At 35.5% G+C, this 24841-nt stretch overlaps 1 long non-coding RNA gene across 24 annotated transcripts; it reads right to left on the minus strand.

Annotated features, from left to right (window-relative positions):
- Positions 1 to 207: 207 nt before the first annotated feature.
- Positions 208 to 23852, minus strand: LOC135214480 (uncharacterized). Of its 24 annotated transcripts, none has more exons than XR_010314360.1 (28): positions 23719 to 23852; positions 18520 to 18589; positions 18265 to 18310; positions 17868 to 17914; positions 17558 to 17673; positions 17226 to 17368; positions 16368 to 16409; positions 16129 to 16201; positions 12970 to 13026; positions 12718 to 12761; positions 11616 to 11660; positions 11274 to 11328; positions 10626 to 10680; positions 10103 to 10147; positions 9851 to 9926; positions 9636 to 9690; positions 7893 to 7986; positions 7492 to 7635; positions 7218 to 7266; positions 5696 to 5767; positions 5438 to 5496; positions 4019 to 4084; positions 3704 to 3796; positions 3112 to 3196; positions 2729 to 2837; positions 2349 to 2462; positions 1966 to 2079; positions 208 to 356 (listed from the first exon to the last, which is right to left on the minus strand). It is a non-coding gene; the product is annotated as an uncharacterized LOC135214480 (long non-coding RNA). The 24 variants fall into 24 exon arrangements; XR_010314370.1 differs by lacking the exons at positions 7492 to 7635; positions 7893 to 7986 and adding exons at positions 12312 to 12341; positions 14028 to 14075; XR_010314374.1 differs by lacking the exons at positions 7492 to 7635; positions 7893 to 7986 and adding an exon at positions 12312 to 12341 and having other exon boundaries at positions 16160 to 16201.
- Between the last annotated feature and the right edge of the window lie 989 nt (positions 23853 to 24841).

Below are 24841 nucleotides of genomic sequence, written 5' to 3' on the forward strand. Positions count from 1 at the left end.
CCTGTTATCCTATAAAAACCACTTGCTCAGACAGCTGTACGATTTGAGAGCGAGCGCAGGCCACGGTTTCTCTTAAGAGGTCAAATGAAACTAATTTTAAACAAATGAAAAACTGCCAACCAGTGATGTAACCTCCTACTTCTGTTGAAGACCATCTCTGGAGTGGTCTGAAAGACTGTTTCAAACTAGGCTAATGTAAACTTCAAATTATATTAATTTATATAAACATTTAATGCCAATCCTTACAGTGATTATTACATTATGTCCGCAACTTTGCAACAAACTCCTTCCCCATTAAAGCTGCATTACTGCTGGAGTCCCAGGATTTTCTATCTGCAAGGGACCTTCTGGCAAGACTGGAAAAAAAAATGAAATATGCCATTACCCTCAAGAAAACAATTGCAGGTTACAGAAACTAGCTAAAAATTAAAATATGTCAGGGGGGGTCAGGTTATGCATTACTTAGTTACAATAATGCACAGTGCATCTCCTTAGATTACTTTTTGCACACAGACAACCAAATATGCAACTATGCAACTTGAAACTTCAAATGTGCACAAACTATACAAATTAGTCTACACCATGACTTGTATGAAGGGTTTGAAACGACATCCTTGGATATGCTGAAATTACAAACTATACTGTCCTACCAAGTGTAAAGTGTTTCCACATTTGAAACTAAGTATAACACGAAGTCAATAGCAAGGGATATTTACTGGTATTTTTTTACCATAGTGATTAGGTAAGTTCAGGAAAAGAATCCTGCCGCTTTCCCACATGGCACATTTGACTACATCTAGCCCACATTTCCACATGTTTCATATGAAAAATTTGTGAATTTTACAGAAAACCAGGGAACTTATGTAATCTATAGAAACTTACATTTAAATCACCAAGTAGTAACATTAAATATTCCAATTTTGTTCCATTCAGGGTGCTCAGCAATAAACAACAGTGACATTATAGGAAAAGAAGCCTGACCTCCAACCCTGCTGAACAAATATGCTTGACCTCCAACCTTACTGAACAAATATGCTATACTTAATTTTCTTGTAGTTTTTAAATATGCAATAAAATATGAAGGAAACTGCAGTGATCAATGAGGGTTCAAGCATAGGGTCACCAGTATTATAATGAAAGAGTTCAATACACAATAGAAAAGATCCACCGCCCAACCCAAAATTACCAAGATCATTCACTTTTGCTGCTAGACTTCCACCAGTTAAAATTTGCTACATTATAAAGTTAAGTGCTAAATAGCTTCTGCACCCCTGGACTATATATTAAAAGTATACCCCCAACCCTTCCTGGAGGGTAAGGCCCTAGACTAGTACAAATGCTAGTTGAGATCTGCAGTATGGATTGTTGCAACTGGAGGGAAAACTTACATTTGTGCATGATTCTACTTTCACGGAAGGGTGGAACAAAGTCCTACTTAACCTACAGTAGTATAACAGCAGAATTACCTTAACACAGACCTCTTACCATGCTAAAATTTACTAAACCACAGGATGCTTTCAATTATTCCGTTCACTTTTGTACTGGTGAGATTCTACACCATTTCCCCATATTTTATTTGCATACATGCATACTGTAGCATGGAAAATTATAATACAACCTACATTAATATTTAAAACAAATTAAATTTTAAATGTTCGATTAAATAACTTTGTATCCAGTTCATGAAACTGACCAAGATATTACCAAATCTGAAAGATTTCCAATCAATATAATATACCGAGGTATGGAAATAATACAATACAACCTTCATAACTTTTAAAACTTGAAATTTAACAGTTCAATTTGTATCCAATGCATGAAACTGACCAAGACATTGGTGGTCTAGAGCCAGGGATTAACACAATGGACATTTTCTGTAGCCATATGTGATTAGAAAGTTCAGGAAAAATGGTCCTGTCTCTTTGCCCAATGGCTTCAACCCAGTTAATAGTCTCCATAACATACCTCTCCTTGAATCTGTAAAACCTGCAGAAAAAATAGCAACCTTCGGCATCATTCATCCTCCAAGACTTCAGACAATAACTTCATATGGTGCCACTCTTCTGATTCTTACCAAATCTGAAAGATTTTACAATCAATATAATAAACAGAGGTATGGAAAATAATTAATAATAAAACCTTCATAACATTTAATACTTGAAATTTAACTGTTCAATTAAATCACTTTGTGTCCAATGCATGAAACTGACCAAGACATTGGTGGTCTAGAGCCAGGGATTAACACAATGGACATTTTCTTTAGCCATATGTGATTAGAAAGTTCAGGAAAAATTGTCCTGTCTCTTTGCCCAATGGCTTCAACCCAGTTAATAGTCTCCAGAACATACCTCTCCTTGGATCTGTAAAACCTGCAGAAAAAATAGCAACCTTTGGCATCATTCATCCTCCAAGACTTCAGACAATAACTTCATATGATGCCATTCCTCTGATTCTTACCAAATCTGAAAGATTTTACAATCAATATAATATACCGAGGTTTGGAAAATTAATAATAAAACCTTCATAACATTTAAAACTTGAAATTTAACTGCTCAATTAAATCACTTTGTGTCCAATGCATGAAACTGACCAAGACATTGGTGGTCTAGAGCCAGGGATTAACACAATGGACATTTTCTTTAGCCATATGTGATTAGAAAGTTCAGGAAAAATTGTCCTGTCTCTTTGCCCAATGGCTTCAACCCAGTTAATAGTCTCCATAACATACCTCTCCTTTATTCTGCAAAACCTGCACAAAAAAATAAGCAAGCTAGGCATCATTCATCCTCCAAGACTTGTGACAATTTCATATGGTGCCCTTCTGAATCTTACCAAATCTGTAAGAAATTTTGCAATCAATATAATGAACAAATAACTGAATATCTAACCCCTATATACACACTCAGTCCATGCATGTGTCAAGGGCAGGTTATAATCATTGACTCATTGAAATTGAAATCATCATTAGTCACATATGAGCACAAAAATAGTGAGCAATGCAACGTAACTCCAGGTATTTTTAATAGCTTCAACTCTTGATATGAAAAATTTACAATAATTTCTAAACAAGTGCTATTACTATGAAATCAAAATCCAAGAAAGATTACTAACATTGGGGGCAGAAGGAATCAATTCTTCCAGACACTTATTCCCGGCAAGGAGGCTATTCCCGGCAAGGCGGCTATCTTTGGTAAACCTGTAAATATTAAAATATCTTTAAACAAACATTTAATATTACAGTACAATTTATAACCTGCTATCAAAGGGTGTTATGAGGCTTTCATCTGCAATTTTCTATTAAAAGAAACTACACCTACTGGCAACATATATGCTCTTTGCACAATTTGAACGCCACTCTACAAATAATACATAGAATGGAGCTGGAGTGCAGTGTTACCTTAAAAGTTTCTCAGGTTCAGTTATTTCCAATCAATAAATTATTGCACATTTTCCCGTCATGAGGATTTAAACCGCTACTGCTATTGTCCATAAAGACAATGCATCCATTGGCAATAAATAGTACATAACCTTTTGTGTTCACATCAGGGAAGGAGGAAACCCTAAAAATCTTTTGAAAAAATAATTAAATATCCAACCACTAAAATTCTCAGTCCATGCATGTGTCAAGGGATATAGTTATTTTTAAATAGCCTTTCTTCTTTTGATATGGAAAATTTACAACAATGTGTTAGCAACATCTTACCTTTGAAACCATGACCACACTCCCATCATGTGCCAGCTTTTGTCAATTCCTGAATAAAACCGGCCAGACTGCCGACACCTGTTATGTACAACCCTGAAACAATATGAACGAACTTTTATTTGAAGCTCATTAAAAAAAAAATTACTTCAAGCTGCAAAAATTCAGTCAAGGGTAGTTTGTGTGTCAACAGAGGCACTCTGAGTGGTGCAAGGACTCATCATGTGAAATTTTTCAAACATAGGGTGGAAGGACTCATGTGAAATAATTTTCAACAAAACATTGCAATTATGAAATTAAAAGTCAAAGATTACTCACGCAGGGGCAGTAGGAACCAATTCTTCCAGACACTTATTCCCCGGTAAGGAGACTATCTTAATAGTCCTGAAAATATTAAATATTTTACTCAAATATTCAATATTAAAGTACCTATTATCACCTGATATCTAAAGGGATTGTTATGAGGCTGTCACCTGCAGTTTTCTATGCAAGAAACCACACCTACTAGCAACATATCTGCTGTTTGCACAATTTGAACGCCACTCTACAAATAATGTAGAATGGAGCTGGAGTGCAAGTTTATACTAAACAAAATTTAAAATATTACCAACTTCTTAGATTATGAACACTAATTCTGCAAGGAAGTTCTCAACTCTCAAATTTGAAGCTTTATCCTATCTTAAAGGTTTCTAGTTGCCATATACATGACATGAAGTTTAATTATCATCTTAGTTTTTTCCAATCAGTAAATAATTTAAGTTTATCATCACATGATTAGTTTTTTCCAATTGATTAGTCTTTTCCAATCTCTAAATAATTGCACAAAAGACCATGCATCTACTGGCAACACTGCTTGTTCATAGCTAGAATGCCATGCTACAACCTTGGAGTGTAATTACTCAAACTAAATTACCAGACCAACTTTTGTGCATTCAAATAAGGGGGAAAATTATAATTTAAACTGATAAAATAATGAATGTTGAAACAATACCTTTCTGAAAATGCTGGACTATAACAAACTTACAGGAACACTGTTGGGGAAAAATGCAATTAGCATCACCTCATGCAAGAACAATAACTTGTAGATTTTCATATTCGGTTTAAACGAAAAGCTTCATGTATCGGTCAGACGGCAATTCCTATCTAAAAAGGCTCATCACAGTAGTGGGCAGGTAAACATGAAAGAATCCAGACATACCAAGCTAATGTTAAGGGAAATAGGAAAATAAGCATATAGCATTTTAAAAAAATTAAAAAATTTCTGAACCTTCTGAACTAAAACTACAGCTTGTGAGTGCTAAAATCATAAAAGAAATTTAAGAGTATAGTTATGATAACATTTACTTATGGGGGTATACATTTTTCTATTTCTTTTACCTCTAGAATTTGCAAAACTAGCATTTATATAGCGGACATGGAGGGGGGGGGGGGTGACAACCAGTACACTTATTAGCAAAAATACATTAAAAGAAGTGCAGGGATAGGGAGGTATTTCAGTCACACAATCTCTGTACCAAGCTGACAGTCGTGCTATTAGCTATTCATTACCCATGTAAGTGCTAACGTTCATAAAAAATGTATGGTGCAAAATGCCAATTCTCACCAAAAGCAGTCTCTCCTCACTAATTATTGCTATGCCTCATATGATCACAGCCATCAGTAAGGGTTAAGCTGAACAATGAAGGTTCACAAAGTAAGGTACCTTTCAACAACTTAAAAAAATTTAGTTTCACCAACCTGGTTTTTACTGGCTGCAGGCATCATACTGCGCACCTAACAATATGTACTGTACCCTCCTGCAAGTATAAAAATAATGGTTACTTTGGCTGCATTTATTTAAAAGAATTTATAAAACGACAAGCTTTCAGAGCCATGCATGTGATTTGAATCACTTGGGATCATATGTCAGTATATCATCAGAATTTGAAGTCTTAAATTAATGCAATACTAGTAATTCTAGCAAGCGGAAAAGCATGTATATCTATCGATACGAACCTCGCATAACTTGAGCGACAAGTTTCTGGCCAGCTGAGGATTTGTTGTTGGGGCCTTCAATGGCACCACCACCTTTAACAAAAACCTATGAATTAGGTAAACTCCTCACACAGTAATTAGTGTCAATCTCATTTCTCTCAGATAAACAAATCATCTAATTTTTTTCAGAGACTCTAGTCTGAAATATGTACAATTTCATCATTTAAAACAAAATACTGCATAATAATGATAATGGCTTCAGTTATTTTCTACAACCTAAAACATGACCATGCCTGGGTCAAAGCAATTTATAATCAAATTCATTCTTAAGCAGGCAATCATGGTACACATTGCAATTCAGGAATTTTACAAATAAAACAACTAAACCAAACCACTCCTTGGAATTTCTAAATGTGCACAAGTACTCTGCTTAAAACTGGCAATGCTCACTTCAGGAAGAACCCCCCCCCCCCCCACCCCCCCCCCCCTTTAACGCCGACTGGACGCATTAAGTCGTCAAAAATTGTCGGATGCCGAACAGACGTACAAACGTCGACAAAAATTTATATATCAAATTAGCAATTTAGTTTAAATACAACTAAAAAATAATTAACTCATTAGCTTTTAAGTTTTGCTCAGCACAATTTGTGTACAATCATATACAAAATTGTTTTTTCCACGATGTCATACATTCCAATATTTATATATAATAATTATATTTCTTTCCATTTCTGATGGTTGCATACTAAAATTCAGGCAATGACAAAAAAGGAGCCAAAAATAAAATCCTTATCTTATAACCTAAGCGTGCTGTTAAAAAAAAAAAAAATTTTTTTTTGGCTTCGGCGCTTAATGGTAAGGTCGCTACAATGTACTTATAAGTCGCCCTCCATTCTTTAGAGGGGGAGGTTCATAAATACAGTACTTTAACATATTAGGCCGCTTAGCATAAAGTAGCCTAGCATCTTTTTGAATTTTAAATTTGGGTAGAAATTCACCAGGACACAGATTAAGGGGTGGAGCTTGGACACTGTCACTTGCTTGGAAGTTTAATAAGTGGCCAAGTATTTTATGGTCAGCAATCGCATGGCAAATTTTGCCTACTATGTGATACATAGCAGGCAAAAATTGCGTCAAGATTGCAAACCAAAAACATACAGGCGCTTAAAAAAGCAAGTGACCGAGCGCGCAACGCACTTCAAAATTTGACAAAATGTCAGGGCAGTTAACACTAAGCGACCTAACATCTTTATTACTGTACATTCTGAGCCCCAGCCATAAGTTAGGAATAGGTAAAACTAAAGGCAAAGTACAATGGATATACTCTATCCCAACCCTTTTTAAAGAAACAAACCAACAGCAATACCTAGATATAACAATTTGCAAATATATTGAAAGATGTGCTTGGATGGGGAGGTGTTAAGCCATTTATTGCCCACTAAGGCAGTTCGCTCCTCGCATGAGATAATGCCTCCCGTCCAGTAAGGGTTAAAACTGAACGAAAAGTAGCTTTCAACAAACTAAACTTTAAATATTCACCAACCTGGAAGTTTTCAGCTAAAATCTGACTGCAGGCCTCATACTGTATCCTCCTGGAAGTATGAAAATTAATGGTTACGAGGCTGTATTTATTTTTAAAGTTGATTTATACAGTCAGTCTTTCAGAGCCATGCATGTAATTTGAATCACTTTGTTCATATGTCAGTATATCATCACAATTTTGAGTCGTTAAAAATTAACCCTTAAACGCCAAATGGACGCATTAAACGTCTAGTCAAAATGTCTCCCGTATGCCGAAAAAATACTTATAGGCCTACCAGCCAAAAACTCTTGAAACATGCGCCTTGGGGGATGCTGGGAGTTCACGGATCAAGGTGTTTTTTTGCTTACAATCATTAGGCAGAGCAGAGGCACAAGCGCGAATTTCATTCTTGCCGCACTAAAAAGTATCTGACACATCTCTGAAATTATTTCGTCACTTTGACAATTTTTGTAGTTTTAAATTAGCCGTTACATGGAGTATTAGATATGAAAATGTGTGCATTTTTATGTAGAATACAACAAAAAAAACTCATTACTGTAGCTTTTATCAGTCGAGATATTTTCATAAAGATATTTGCCAAAATTTCAACCTTCGGTCAACTTTGACTACCGAAATGGTCGAGAACTGCAATTGTAAGCTAAAACGCTTATATTTTAGTAATAATCAATCATTTACCTTAATTTTGCAACTAATTGGAAGTCTCTAGCACAATATTTCGATTTATGGTGAATTTATGAAAAAAACTTTCCTTACGTCTGCGCGGTAACTTCTGGAAAAAAAATCATAAATGCGATTGTGGTAATGTTTGCACAATTTTAAAATTGGCAGTTAAATAAAGTTTTACGTATGGAAATGTGCGCAATTTCATGCACAATACAACTAAAAACAACCCATGATTGTAGCCTTTTTTCAATTTTGAAATATTTTCATATAAAAAATGATGACAAATTTTCAACCTTCGGTAGGTGAACTTTGACTTTACCGAAATGGTCGAAAAGCGCATTGTAAGTTAAAACGCTTATATTCTAGTAATATTAAAGCATTTACCTTCATCTTGCAACAAAATGGAAGTCTCTAGCACAATATTTTGATATATGGTGAATTTATGAAAAAATTAAACTTTCTTTACGTCAGCGCGGTAACTTCTGAAAAAATCAAAAGTGCAATTGTGGTAAGGTTTGCACCATTTTAAATTAGCCGTTACATAAAGTTTTATTTATGAAAATATGTGCAATTTCATGTAGAATACAACAAAAAATAATTGAAGGTTGTAGCTTTTCTCATTTTTGAAATATTTGCATATAAATCACGAAATAGAAAATAAACCACGTCCGGTCAACTGACTACTGAAATGGTCGAAAAACGCAATTGTAAGCTGAAACTCTTAGTCTAGCAATATTCAGTCATTTATCTTCATCTTGAAACAAATTCGAAGTCTCTAGCACAATATTTAGATTTATGGTGAATTTAAAAAAACTTTCCTAACCTCCGCGCGCGGATTCTCCGCCACAAATCTCCGAAATAAGTACGTCCCATTCTCAGAATATTTGCAGAGTTTCATATTAGGCATTTCATAGTTTTATATGAAAATGTGGGCAATTTCATGTAGAATAAAACGAAAAATATTTGAAGGTTGTAGCTTTTCTGATTTACAAAATCATCGCTATAAAAAATATATATAAAAAAATTCAACATTCGGTCAACTTCAACTCGTCAGATATGGTCGAAAACTGCAATTGTAAGCTAATACTCTTACAGTATAGTAATATTCAATCATTTGTCTTCATTTTGAAAGAAATTGGAAGTCTCTAAGACAATATTTAGATTTATGGTGAATTTTTGAAAAAAATAAGTTTACGTCCGCGCGTTACAAATTCATTACAACGAAAGAAAAAGTAACTTGTTACCTTTAACCGTTATGCGCACAGCGCGATTTGAATACAATTATATATGAAATTTCGTACATTAGTGTACATTACAACAAAAGAAAAAGTAACTTGTTACCTTTAACCGTTAAGCGCACAGCGCGATTTGAATAAAATTATATATGAAATTTCGTTTTTGCGACATCATATATCTCATTATTTATATAGGATAGCTAATTTCTTTCATTTCGGATGGTTGCATACTAAACTTCAACCAATGACAAAAAAGGGGCCAAAAATGAACTCCTAATATTGAAAACCAAGCGCGCTGTGATTTTTTAAAAATATTTTTTCCATTTCCGCGCTCACTCTGAAACACCTCCGGCACACGGGAGAGAATTTTTTTTAAACCGCTTCGGCGTGCAAGGGTTAATGTTAAATCACAATTTTGAGTCATTAAGTTAAGAATTAATGTTAAGTACCAAATCTTTACCTAAGACTGTATACAACACTAATAATGGACTAGTTTCTAATGTTTGGAAAAAAAACACACCTTATCTTCACCACCCTTCCATTTTTTTTCTGCAGTACATGCCCATTCCAGCCACCTGAAAAGAACTTATACTACAGCAAAACCACTTTACAATAAACAACAATCCAACCTTTAGGAATCAGAATAGAATTATAATCAGTATATCATATAATAAGCGGAAAAGCATCATGTACATTTTATCCATATTGACCATAGACAAGAGGATTCATATCTACCTTTGCCTCTCTTCAGTGATGACAAGTTTAGCAGGCTGGGGAATTGGTGTCAGGGGGTTTCAATGGCACCACCTTCCTTCAAGACGACATGAATTCATTAGAAAGTCTCCACACTATTTTTCTCAAGATGCTAGTCAAATACAATTACATGATTCAAACAAATAAACAAAACAATACTGCAATAACAATGGAATGAGAAATGGCTTCTCAGGTATTTTCTAATACAATCTAAAACATGATTGGAAGGCCTACCTGGTCTTTATTAAAAGGTGACATGCCTAAGAGTTCACCAAGAGCCTGAGGGAAAAAAATAATCACTTTACATTCAAGAGATAAACGCAGCACTGAAAACAATAGAAGATTTTCAGTCCATGCATGTGTCAAAGCAATATATAATCATAAATTCATAAGCAAGCAATCATCATAGTACATGATCATTAAAACATTTATTCAATATATCTGCCGACTCCTTAGAATTACTAAATTGGCGTAGATACTCTTGCTATAATACATTTTTCCTTCTACAGCAGATTTTCAACTGGTCCTTAAGCAACCTTCAAAAATTTTTGATCTTCAAACAAATTTAAAATGTCTAGTACCAAAATTTCTATATACTAGCAATGCTCACATCTAGCCCAAGCTGGGGCTCCAGCAAACTCCTCCTTATAATGTTCAACTGCCATCTTGTCATTAAGTAATTTAAATCTCCACCTGATATTCATACTGCCTAAACCCTCTCCCTCCCTGGAACAATAATGCAACCTATAATGCTCACCTGTACCCTTTACAGCTTGATCGTAATCCACCTCTCTCCTTGGCAAGGACAAGTACTGGGGAAAGAATTGACCAGTCAGCAAATGTTATAAGAAATAAGAATAATTCAACTACGCACATAATCAGATAATGTTACGCTTCATCTTTATCAGCAGTCCAACATGTGCGAAAATGAAAGTTTCATCATATACACCAAAGGTTGACCTGTTTATTAACACTGCAACCCTTTTAGGTGTCAATACTAGATCTGTGTGTCAAAGCAATATATAATCATAAATTCATAAGCAAGCAATCATCATAGTACATGATCATTAAAACATTTATTCAATATATCTGCCGACTCCTTAGAATTACTAAATTGGCATAGATACTCTTGCTATAATACATTTTACCTTCTACAGCAGATTTTCAACTGGTCCTTAAGCAACCTTCAAAAATTTTTGATCTTCAAACAAATTTAAAATGTCTAGTACCAAAATTTCTATATACTAGCAATGCTCACATCTAGCCCAAGCTGGGGCTCCAGCAAACTCCTCCTTATAATGTTCAACTGCCATCTTGTCATTAAGTAATTTAAATCTCCACCTGATATTCATACTGCCTAAACCCTCTCCCTCCCTGGAACAATAATGCAACCTATAATGCTCACCTGTACCCTTTACAGCTTGATCGTAATCCACCTCTCTCCTTGGCAAGGACAAGTACTGGGGAAAGAATTGACCAGTCAGCAAATGTTATAAGAAATAAGAATAATTCAACTACGCACATAGTCAGATAATGTTACGCTTCATCTTTATCAGCAGTCCAACATGTGCGAAAATGAAAGTTTCATCATATACACCAAAGGTTGACCTGTTTATTAACACTGCACCTTTTTTAGGTGTCAATACTAGATCTATAAAACTCTTAGGCATTAATTTCCAAGCAACGCTGAAAAAGCCCACCATTGCTACCACACTTAAAATCAATATTACAAATGCTTCCTACTAACCTTCTAGTACTTGAAACATCTGATAGCACATTCAAGATCCAGCATCTGTAAGATTAAGATAACCCCGTTAGCTAGCTATTAAATAAATGACAACCAATATTTGACAGCTTCAAGATCAGAAATTTTATACTTCATGATTTTCAGTGTCCAACATGTGCAAAAGTTAAGTTTCATCATGTACTTTCAAATGCTATAACCAAGAACCCTTATTGTACAAATACCTAACAAACTGACCATTAACTGTACTATTTCCTACCAAATTTCTAGTCAAAACTTGTAGATTGAAGCCTAAAGATTGTAAATGTCACACTAACTGTACAGTAAAACAAGAACAGATCTTGTTTTCAATAAAAATATAATTACAAGTATTATGGGGGAAAGTTGTGATAAGGAAAAGTAATCTATTCAAAAGTTTTTGCTAACTAGTAATCCCTTATCCCATAAGCAAGTTAAATTGTAGCTTTGCTTTTTGGGAGATGCTATTCTGAAGTAATGATACAGATTAATTGGATAAAATTGTAATTTATATTCTGCAATATCGGATCCAGTATGCCCTCGAGAGAAAACAATCTCCCGACAACCTTAATCCTTTTCATAAAACTTTCAACAGATTCTTCATAGTATCCAGTCTCCCCCCCCCCCCCCCCCCCCCCCCCCCCCCCCAAATGGAAATACGAATCGGCCTCCAATTCTCACCTGTATCCTTGCTTCATCATAATCCACCTCCTGGCTTGGCAAGAGCAAGAACGGGAAAAGATAAGACCATTTAGTGAATGAACTAGCTAAACTAGTAAACTCCTATCCAACAGATGGTCAGTTAAAAAATTTTACTTCATACTTATCAGCAGTCCAACATGTGCTAAAAGTAAGTTTCATCATAAGCTACTATGATAGAAGACAATGAAAATGTCAATTTCAAAGAAAAAAAAAATGGGTATTCTAAGGTTTACCTTCTCTTTCCCAATTTCAAAATAACAATGGCCCATAATTTTATAATTATTCTATGCCAATGCCACGTTGCATTTCAAAGTCAAGTTCTGGGCATCTTCAGGTTTTACTCACACCACAACCAGTACAGTTTAAGCATAAGCCTGATACTCACCTTGGCTACTAACTTTTTAAAGATACAGCAGATTATCCTTGGACCTGCATAATAAAAAAAAAAGTTATATAAGCATAAGCTGTGACACTTAACTCTCCAATAATGCACCTACACATCAGCATGCGTATTATCGTCAGAAACTTCTGTCTCCAAGCTGTAATAAACTATCATCATAACCAGACAAATTTCAAGATCAAAATATTGAAGATTTCATACCAGGAAAATTAAAATTATATAAAGCTTTAAACATACCTTGTCACCTATGGCACATGTCACAATTACTACAGCATAACTTCATACTTCAACCACCTGAAAGAAACAGACTGATAAATCCCCAAATTGCTAAGGCGGGGGAGACAGGTTTCTCCTATATTGTTTCCCATGAACATTTTATTACTTTACCCATAATGAAACTGCCCACTTCAAAACCTGAAACCTCAGCAGTAAGGTGGATTAAGAACTCAGGTGGATTAAGAACTCTGATGGAGTGTTTGCTTGGTTATTTACTCCAGATTTTCTCAGTTTTAACTTCTTGTAAATGTGACCACGAGTAAGCTTTGCTTGTGCGTGGACACATCTAGACTGAAAAGGAATACCTCAACATCTAGAACTATCGAGCCTATCAAAGGAAAGGAATGGTTGACCCTTTACAAGTGTAAAGATGTAAATTTATCAAGATCCAACCTTTTTAAGTTCATCAATTACCCTACTTATCCCAGACTAAGGCTGCCTCCAAACTTCTTATAAACAAAGGTCATCTTACTGAAAGATTCTATCAGGTAAACAAAGGTCATCTTACTGAAAGATTCTATCAGGTGTTAGGGTTGCATCTTTAAACTACTGAAATTTGTTTGTATGATTAGGGTTTGTCTAGTGTCATTATAAAGCTGTAAAATTAATTTACATTACATGTAAATTATAACTAAATTTGATAGTTAAATATACTAACCTTATATATAATTTTAATGTATAATATAAAGCATAAAAGAAAACTGGCCTACGTAGTGGGTAGGCATAAAACGTGTTGCTAACATAAAACATTGAAAGGCAAGTCTAATTATTACAATTTTTTAAAATTAAACCCAATTTATGAAATTAAAAACATGCGAAAAATTAGGCTGTGACATGAAAGGATGGTTTGGTTTTCATAAAGTTATAAAAATGTGCGTCTATAAGACAGCAACCATGTCAAATGTCAGGGCTGGTTTCAAGCTTATTGGACTTTGAAAATAATTATGGTACATGGTACATTTCTATGTATGTTTAAGTAAAAGAATGTTAATTTCTATAAATACTATACCATTACGTACCAGCATCTTTTGAGTTTAATATCAGGCTAACCTCTTCTTTACGAGGACCTACAAACCAAGCACACACATTGCATTATAATACGGTTTATGGTTTAGTTTTCATAAATATCGTTACGCTTGTATCAGTGGTTTCACTACCAAATATCACAAACATTGACGTATTACAGTGGACAATTTCTTAACTACTACACACATTCCCATAGTGGCTTCTCTGATTTAAGCTATGGCTAACATTTCTTAACAGCAAGCCTAGTTTGCATTTGCTACAGAACCGCACAACCTATGCACTAACAATGCCTTCACTCCAAACCTAACACTTTACATATTGCATTTGCTACCCTATGCACTAAACATTGCCTTCACTCCAAGGGTAACACTACATATTTGCATTTACTACAGAAACACGCGCCCCGTGAGCATTGATTTTAGACTAGGGTAAAAAAAACCGCATGGTACAGGGGTGGACCATGTACGATCAATGTGTACAACCCCAAAAAAAGTACATTATAACGCGTCCTGACATCGGAGATGGGCATCAGACGCAACTTCTTGTTGGTGAGAAATGGAGCTAAAGACCTCTACTCCGGTGTCAGGACGCGTTATAACGTACTTTTCTTGGGGTTGAACACATTAATCACACATGGTCCACCCCTGTACCATGCGGTTTTTTACCCTAGGTCTACGCCTAAAAAAAAAAACAAGGGTGTTGATTAAATCTTTTTTGCTCACCACTTTCAGAGGAAAGGATAGACGAAACTTAGTTTATTTTGGAGTTGGGAATGGTGGAAACATTTTGAAGAAAGAAAACGTGAGATGCCATGTGAACACTTTCCATTATTTCCGAGATTAACAATACCCAATTGTTTGAACAGATAGCCAGCAATACTTGAAAAATGCGTGAAAAGGAAAAACAAATCAGTCTACTCAAGAAGAAAAACATACGTAGTTATTACTGATCATTATCATGCCACTGAAACACCATTTTCTTCAACAGATCACAAACACAATGAATAAATACTTTAAAATAGTGTGAAAACCCCTTCAGACAATCAGATTTTTTATTACTGAAAAAAATCAGTCTTAAAGGAAAAAATCAGACTACTCATGAAGAAAATTCACACAACTGATCATTTGTCATGCCACTGTGGGTATTTATATTAACAAAATTTAACCTTCCTTAGTTGGGATCACACTTAGCAAACAACTGGTATGTTAGTGCTACTTTTGAGGCAATTTCACTAAGATACATATATTCCACTAAAGCTGTGTATGAATTTAGGAATTTTCTGCATTTAATTTAAAATTTTTGAAGATACATTCTAAAATTGTACTAGAACCCTTAAGCATGATAGAATTTATGCTAAGCTCAATTTCTTGGGCCAAATTATGCTAAAAAACATGAAATTATGCTACATTTGGTAACACTGATGACGCTAACTAGCGGCGGCTGGCGGAAACAGTTTTGTATACAAACATCATATGGTCTGGGGGTCTGAATCTGGATTTTTGGTTGAACAGATACAAAGTTTATTGGAAATTTAGTGGCGAAATCCAATTACGTCTTGTTCTAATAAGGTCGTGAGCCGGGGCTCTACTGTTTATAGCTTTATTTGACATTCACTCTACTCACCCTGTCAAGAAAGTTTTCCCTGCTTCAGCCAGATCAGTCGCGTATGATTTTCAAAATTACTTTGAAAGACAACAAACAACAATGGACCCTTGACTGATGAGACACTAGTTTACGTGTAATTGGGTATTCTGAAGAGACCTGTCATCAGACTTTTTAGTTTGACTACAACACCATTGAACAAACTAATCAATCTTCCCCTTAAGAAAAACTTGTTACCAAATATTTTCAATATAATGAAATTGTAGATCTTACAGCCATTTGAGTAACAACTGCTGCTCAAACATGCTGGCTGTAAAGTGCAAATCTCTCTTTTCCCATTGGGAAAAGGATCTTGGAACAACAATCCAACATCCTGGCAATCAGGGAAATCAAGCAAGCCCCCATCCTATTTTATGTCAATTCACTGTTAACAGAACTTACCAAAAAAAACCCACCGGCCCCCAAAATGAAAAAACAGCAAAGCACACATACCTCAGTTCATACAAGCAAGACTGATAATCACCTTTGTGACTACTTTTCAAGAGACTGCACATCTCTCATGGACCTGAAGAGAAAGAATTAACAGTAGTAACATTTTCAATTCAAACAAAATTCAATACTTCAAAGTAAACATCAGTATTTATGTTTACATCAAACCTCAGTACTCCAAGCTGTATATCAACACATCATATGCACAAACAGAGTATTCTAACAATGAAACTTGAACATACCTTTAATTTTCTCAACAGGACACACAAGCTCCTTAACTCCTCCTGAAATACAGAACAGTAAACAATACTTACTATAACTAGTAACAAAACTAACCAAACCAGCTTTAAATTAAATACTTCATTCATATACTCAAGAAAGATTAACTAGACTACCAAGTCGACAGACTGTATATTAACCTAACAACCATATTCTCAGAAGGCTACCTCAAAGGATTTGTAACTATTTCACAAAAGACATTTCCCCCTTTAGCAAATACTCCTCCACTTGCAGCATGACAATTTTAAATTTAAAGGCTGCGATGAAAGTTCTGTGGTGGAAATTTAATTGATATCTGACTGATTATTCCACTTTGCTGGCAACTTTAATCTCAAAATCTTTTGACTTATAAAAAAATCTTGTCATGAAGTTACGTGTGCAACACCTCAAAGATGTAGGTCTGCACATAGCGACTCCATAATCACTCTCTGCACTGTAAATATCTTCAATCTACCTACAAAAAAGTAGCTTGAAGCAGGGGTGCAGTTCATATCCCCTCAAAGGTTATAATCTCACGCAGGTAAAATATTTTAGCCACTGAAAATACATTAAATGAAACTTTATACCATATACAAAAAATTCTAAACTACAACATACATTCATACTGCTGTTTTAAATTCTTGAAAGGAAACTACCTCTATTCATTAATAGGATCCATTAATACTAACCAGAAACCCTGAATCCTACAACTTTCTTAGAAATTGATAAATTTTAGAGAAATTTTATACTATACAAAAAAAAAAAAAACTTCAACAGGTTCCATTAATACTAACCAAAAACCCTGAATCCTACAACCTTCACTTAAAACTAAAAATAAATACCTTTAATTACTATGCAAGTCAGCACACTTCCTGTAAGGTTGGCCATCATTTAGGCAGCAGGGTTGTCAGGTTTAATGCTTGATGTGAAGCTGGGCCCTGCCAGTCAGTATGGCTGACCTTTAAACAGCATTAGGGCTCTACACCTGGAAAAAAAGTTAACTACTTAGCACCAGGCCTCAAATTCAAAGCAGAAGTCAATCAATGCATGTTGTTCAGATTAAAAATTAGCTTCATATATCGGTCAGACGGCAATTCCTATCAAGAAAGGTTCATCATTATATATATAAATTTTCATATAATTTGAAATTTTTTCACTACAACCACCACCATACCTTTTATGCGATGTCAGAACCAGACCCACAATGACTGCAAGTAACTTGAACCAGATATTCAGTATATCAACATTTTGGTTAGATGCTCAGCACTGCAGCTTGTATATGCCGATTCACTGACGAAATGGAATAAAATTTTAAATCATAAGTCTATGAAGTGTTGAGAGACGGGGTCTAATCACCAGTGGTTAAGTTTTCAATTTTATTAAAAAATGGTTAAATTTTCAAATTCGAAATATGGAGTGTATACCCATCTTTAAGATTAAGGCAAATACTTGACAAAATCAAAAATTTTTATTTGGATACTTACCTCAGGGCATGTGGACTGCTTGCTCTTATCACCCACTACCAAAATACCTGTTGGGAAGCAAGCATACAATTAATCTAACTCAAACTCCAAATTAATATAATAAAATTATAAATCTCAGATTTTGTAATTCTAACAAACCAAGTGTTGAGCATATGACAAACAGGCCGAATGTCACCCACACACTTTTCAGACGCAAATTACCTCATCATGAAGTTACATTGCCTTTAAGTCTGACTACTACTCATAACTACAAAAAGTTTAAGCACAATATGCATGTAAAATCAATTTCAAGTTCTCTTCATATTTTACCATTAGGAGAAAATTTATTAAAGTATGGCTGACTGGAGTGTTTTATATATGAAACTAATTGCCATGGTCTGTTTTTGGAAAAACATACCTACATTTATTTAAGCAAACTGGAACCTCCATGCACCGTAACCTGCCTGTAATGAAGTAAGGAAATGCATTAACACCCGTTCCCCAAGACACCTAAAACGTTATAACAAATTTAATTTCAGAGTAACTATGAAAAGACATCACCAATACAAAACAGTTAAAACAACTGTTAGGACTGTATCTCAAATTATTATTATTTCATCTTCATGTGTATTGTTCAGTGTTAGTTACAGCTTACCAGAGGTTGCATACAAACCTTTAGTATGAATATTCTGCTTACACTGGGCACTGTCTACGAAAATGTTCTCTTCAACAAGGCACTCCATCTGTCAAGAAAAACCACATTAGCACCTTAATATTTCCTAACCTTTAATGACCGATACTAGTTTAAAGGAAAGGAAGGGCAGCCTATTCCATGAGAAAACCCAATTTACTCTGTCAGACAAAAAGAAAATTATTACTTTACAACAGTTCCAGCTTATTTCTATAATTAGTATTAAGACACATTATGCAAAGATAAAGATAGCATCCATCTTCTACATGTAAGGTGTCAAGTAAAATTTTGAAAGCATCATGGAGGCAAGTTTGCACTGCACATAGCTACTCTCTTAACTTGTTTAACCGGAAATTATGGCATTATTGACTAAAGAAAATACCCTTCAAGAGGAAAGTAGATGTCTGTCTGGTTTCAACACTGGTTGGGTTATGACTGGCATATAATTCAGGATACTGGAAGTGTATTATCTTTTGGCACAAGATATTGGTATGGCAGCTGCATACTGATCGCGAGATATTAGTACAGCTGTGAATACAACTAAGTGTGGTAGGGGTAAGTCAGATTCTGACAGTGGTTCCGTATGGCGCTATCGACTTGCTGTACATAAAGCAGTTAGCCATATCAGTTTGCTAATCATGCAGCAGTTGCTGTACACTATTGCTAAAAACAGCATCAAAAAAGAAAAAAAGGTAGATCTAGTGTACCTATCCACAGCGGCCAAGAGTAAGGCAGTTGCGGTTTTTCTATGAAATTTTACCTCCTGAACAAGAATTTTAAGTAATATTTATTCGGAAAACTGTAATTAACCCCCAGGGGCCAGTACTAAAGGTAATATTTCAGAAGCACTCTGCACTGGATATTGAAATAAATAATCACCTACATGGAAAGAGCATGTGAAAAGCAAGATAAAAAGTAGTGTTATATGAGATTGAACGGGGTGGAATTAAATGAGCTTGATAAGTTTTTACCTCTAATTTTTCCTAAGTCAGATGTTTCCTCTACGGTAATGTTTACTTTTAAAGAGCCCTCTAACTTACTTTCTTACGCAAACAAAAGCAGTTCCAGTTACTCGTTATTGGCAGAGATATGACATTATGACGCAATGGGTTTCATAACCAATTACGAACGACTTTAGTCAAAAACTAAGTTTCGCTAGCATTTCAGCGGAGTAACAAAGTTACCTGTCCAGTGTCCACTGGTATCCTTGTTTTGACTGAATACTAATAATGAAGCAAAAAATGGCATTTTGTCTTCCTGTACCAATGGCAGAGGCAGTGGCTGGCATAAATTTTGGACAGACCTTCGATTTCCTACAGATTGTTTGCAGTGCAATGTGGGTTACGGTGAATTTTATCATTATTTTTATCATTATTTGTCTAGTGGTGGTAAAGAAGTTGTGATTGAATATGCTCAAAGAATTTCATTCTAAAGCAAAAACCTGCGAGTGTTGTGGAGCTACCGTTTGTCGGATAGACTACAAAAGGAACACCTTTAGGTGTGATCCGCCACGAAAGTAGCCTTACTGTAACCCATGTGGCAAGCGCGCAGCGCAACATTACCCCTTGCCGTGCGTTCCGCTATGGCCTTACTGAAAGCACACAAATCGATCGTTGCTGATATGTAGTCGCTCCCTACTTAATTGTTTTGGTATCGCTGCCATATTGGTTTTGGTGTTCTTCCGCCGAATTTGGTCGGCGGTCGAGTTGCCGTGTTTAGTACTGGCCCTTGGGAGTTGATTACAGTCGTCCAAATAAATATTACTTTATTTTCTTGTTCAGTGGGTAAAATAACTTTGGAAAACGCCAATTGCCATAGTCTAGGCCACCGCGGATTGCTTATGTAGACAAAAAAAAAAAAATAAAAAAAAAATTAGAAAAATGGAGAACTCTGGCCACTTTTCATGAGAAACAAGCATTTTACTCTCATCACTACACAATTTCTCTAAATTTAGATGCATGACCGGATCGGCGAATTGAAGTTGTTAGGGATAAGACGCGGACACAGCCATGTTGGGAAGCCAGATGACTGAGGTCGCATGGCACCTTGGGTCGGGGCAAGAGGTCAGGTCATCAGCTGTTTTGAATCTCCTCTGAACTGTGTAATAATAGGAGGAAATACCAGAGGATGATCCATTGTCATCGTGTGGATCAGCCTTATTCACTTCGATATTTAACTGGTGAAACAAGAACACCATTACATCATTAAGCGAACCCATTCAAGATTGAAGTTTCGTCAACGTGATTTGATATATGAAAGCAACCATCTTTCCTAGCACTCATTTAAACAACAGTTTAAGTGTATATGTAATGATTATTGATCTTACTCAAAATTGCAGTTTTAATCAGCACAATAAAACATTGTCACCTGTATTAAGAATTATGAAACTTTATTCCCAGGTCAAACCAGGGCCATGGTTTGACCTGAATCCATTTTTACCTTGTAATCGGTAGTTCTATCCTCACTGCCATCACAACTTAACACTCCACAATGCTTATTTGAAGGTAATTATACACAATTTGGCCTAGCTTCACTCCAAATTACAGTCTACGTTGCGGTTTCCTGGTTCCTAAGCGCTAACTCCGCAAACACAGTTACGGGCAGCACAAGAGTACATGGTTCAAGAGGTGGAAAGCTATTCCCTTATTATTTACTTCAGATATTCAGTTTAACTTTACTGTTACTTCAAGTTGATTAATTCATGTCTAATATCCTTTTTTGCAAACAAAAATCTGGAAAATTATAGATATTTCTGAAGTACATACAAAAACTCATTAACCAATCTAGTGGAACTTCACTTACAAGGTTTCCATGAATTCTAGTTGTCATAGTAATGCAGTAATGATAAAACTGCTGTAATATGCAGATATACTACAAATAGATATGCTAATTTCAATTTTTTCCCCAATTTTGTGTAAGTCTTATGCCCAGTTTGGAGTGAACACATACCAATTGGCAACAGTGAATATATTTAAGTCAGGAATCTAGTTCCTTTTTAAACAATATTTTCAAATTAATAACCATGAACATGTAAAAAATATATTTTCAAATTAATAACCATGAACATGTAAAAAATATATATGCAATTCATGACCTTATGCCATTTATTTATTAACATTCATTACCTAGTGCACGCTGCTTCTACCAAATATCTTAGTTTCCTTGAAAAAGTGCCCCAGCGTCTACGGGTACAAGTGGTGTGCGGATTTAGCATAGGAAATGGTGAGTTTTGCTGTCGTCTGCTCCTATGTATTTCAGATATCTGTAATTTTTGGGGGGTTAATTTGGTTGCAAAAGAGGGATAATAAGACATGAATTGAATAATCCATTTAAAATGAGGTAAAAAAAACTAAATAAAGAGTAAAAGTACACAAGTGAATTAAGCTTTGCACCTCAAACCGTGTAATCGTGTGCTTCCCATAAGTTTATGGAGAGAGCACCTAGGAACCAGGAACCGCAACGTAGAGAAAATGCAATGTAGTGAATTACTAAGAGCAATTTAGAATGAATTAAGACCAAATTGTGTATAATTACAACCAAATAAGCACTGGAGTTTCCAGTTATGGTAGAGGATAAAATCACCAATTACAAGGTAAAAATATAAATTAATTTCATTCAGTTCAAACCATGACCCCTGGAATAGTTTCATACTCATTAATACGTATAGGCAACAAAATGTTTTGTGCCGATTACAACTGCTATCTTGAGTAAGATCAACAAGTTATATTGTTGAAATGAGTGCTGGGAAAGATGGTGGCTTGGCTGTGGTTACGAACGGCACGTCACACGGTTGGCCCCATATTGGATTTCAAAACTACCATGAAAACATTTTACAAAGACCTCACGTGCTTATTTTGGTTCGTATGGCGCTTTCACATTGTATTAACGAAACTTCAATCTTTTGAAAGGTAAGCTTAAAGATGTAACTATTCTTGCTTCACCAATTAAATTTGGTAAGAATAAGGTTGAGCCACGCGATGACGATGGCTCCACTGCGGGGGAGCCAGGTTTCCTCCCTCGGGCAACAAAATATCTTCTTGTGCGGATTACAAATGCAATCTTGAGTAAGATCCATAAACGTTACATATATACGCTAACATTGTTCAAAATGAGTGCTGGGAAGGATGGTGGCTTGGCTGTGGTTACGGACAGCTCACGCGGTTGCCGCCATATTGGATTCCAATACTGGCTTGAAAACACATTTTACGAAGAGCCCACATGCTTATTTTAGTTCGTATGGCGCTCATATATCATTATGTTGACGAATCTTCTATCTATTGAATGGTATGCTTGAAGATTTAATTGTATTCTTGTTTCACCGATTAATTATAAAAGTGAATAACATGATCCACGCGATGACAAGGCCACTGGTCTGCTGTCTGCCACGTGTTCGCCAGGAGTAAGAAATGTTTGGGTTACATTACCCTAAAACAACTATTTTCCAGACTGGTATTATTAAATTGGTAATCACATTACTCAATATCCGCAACTTTCCCTCAGTCCGATGGTCACAAATGTGCGCCCCTGCCCAACTTATCAGATTCTGCAAATTTCCCATATAGGTTAAGGGCCGAACCTATTTTGAAAAAGCTGGTTATTATCCAATTCACATTTACCGTAATTAACCTACCCTAGGCTGCACATGGTAGAAAGTGAATAAGAACAAATGCATATACCCAACCTGTAATTTAAGTAACCAGCGGACTTCAATCTAGCTACACCAACCACGTAATTATTCCAAGCCGTCTCGTTCAAGAGGACTGCCAGCTTGCCTTGGCCATTATCGGCAACAGTAGGTATCCTACACAAGATACCTCGTGGGCTTACTCTCGGCTAAAAATTCAAATTGGCGTAAAACTACCTTAATTCCCTCGGGTAAACGTACCCAAATTTGCTTAATGTGTATTAAATTCCACTGACACGAACAACCTTCCACTTTGATGAATAACACGTGACATTACAAGCATGGAAAATAAACCTGCCCTCTTCCAACATGGCGCACATGTGGCATTGGAAGAGCCTAAACCCCAAATAGGTTCCAACAATCCTATAAATTATTTTTCCGACTAAATAAACCTGGTGCTACAGTACAGGAGAACATCAGCAGACTTCGGTTCTATACATAACCGATTTCAAGCCAATAACCGGGTAAAAAACTATGACAGCAACACTTGCACTTACCATAAGGTGTGGTTCAGGGGCCGCTCACGTGAAGAAGACCAGATGAGGAGCTGATGCGACTTAACCGGCCACCGGAGAGCGAGTGAGGACGATGAACTTTCGACTTCAACCGGCTCGATTTGCTAGAGTTGTCAATTGGTTATATTTTGTTATAAATACTTAAGATATGTTGTGGTATTATATTAAATATAAAGGTATATTCTTTCCTAGAATGATTTTTTATATATTGAATTGTATTTCACTGTCATCTGAGAAATTGAATTTACTACAGTAAAGAACCGTCGAAACAGTTGATGGAACGTACGTACGCACGCACTTCCCACAAATTTTGAAAGATGCGGAGTACCAATAGATGTACTGACGTTGCCGTTTGGCATAAGATTATTTAAGAAAATGCGACGGTGCTAGTCTCAGTTTTTAAAATAACGCTTATTTTTTATAGAAATGTGTATTTAAAAAAAAAGTTTCTGGTGAATTAGCACCAATTAAAGTTATTTGAAACACTTTTACTATTCAAGTTTTCTACTTTTAAGAATTACTACACAAGAAATGAATGATAAGCCAGTTTTTTTTACTAACATTTGAAATAGACATTGTGTGAATACTTTTTACTTATTTTTCATCAAGCTCGTCGATTTATTTCATTGTATGTTTTGTTCAATTTATTTTTCCCTGTTATTTCTCTTATATAGTTTATTTCTACTTCAGGATTTGTTTGCCGTATTATGCTGCTTTCCCCTTTGGAGCCGTTCTTATAGAAACATTATGTATCATTATATGTAGGCACTTTCATCATATATTTGCCGTGACTGGGTCGAACTAAGGTGTCTAGAGCCCGGAAGTCCACACCAGGATTCTTTCTTAATGTTACCGACAGTTAAAGACAAGAATTATGCATCATACTTAGCTTGTGAAATCCGTGTGCAGTAAAATGATCACCTTGTATCGGCTGGTACACCGAAACAAAGATCCACACCAGGCACTTTAAACCCTTCTCAGTACCTTACTGCCAGCATTAATAAAGCCATTTTCGAATCATTGTGTTTGTATTTAATTATTAGTTATTAGACCACTTTTGATTTGAAATTTAAATATTTGTGTTCCATTTGCTAATTCTGTGCTC

The sequence above is a fragment of the Macrobrachium nipponense genome, chromosome 45, assembly GCF_015104395.2.
Source record: "Macrobrachium nipponense isolate FS-2020 chromosome 45, ASM1510439v2, whole genome shotgun sequence".
Taxonomy (NCBI): domain Eukaryota; kingdom Metazoa; phylum Arthropoda; class Malacostraca; order Decapoda; family Palaemonidae; genus Macrobrachium; species Macrobrachium nipponense.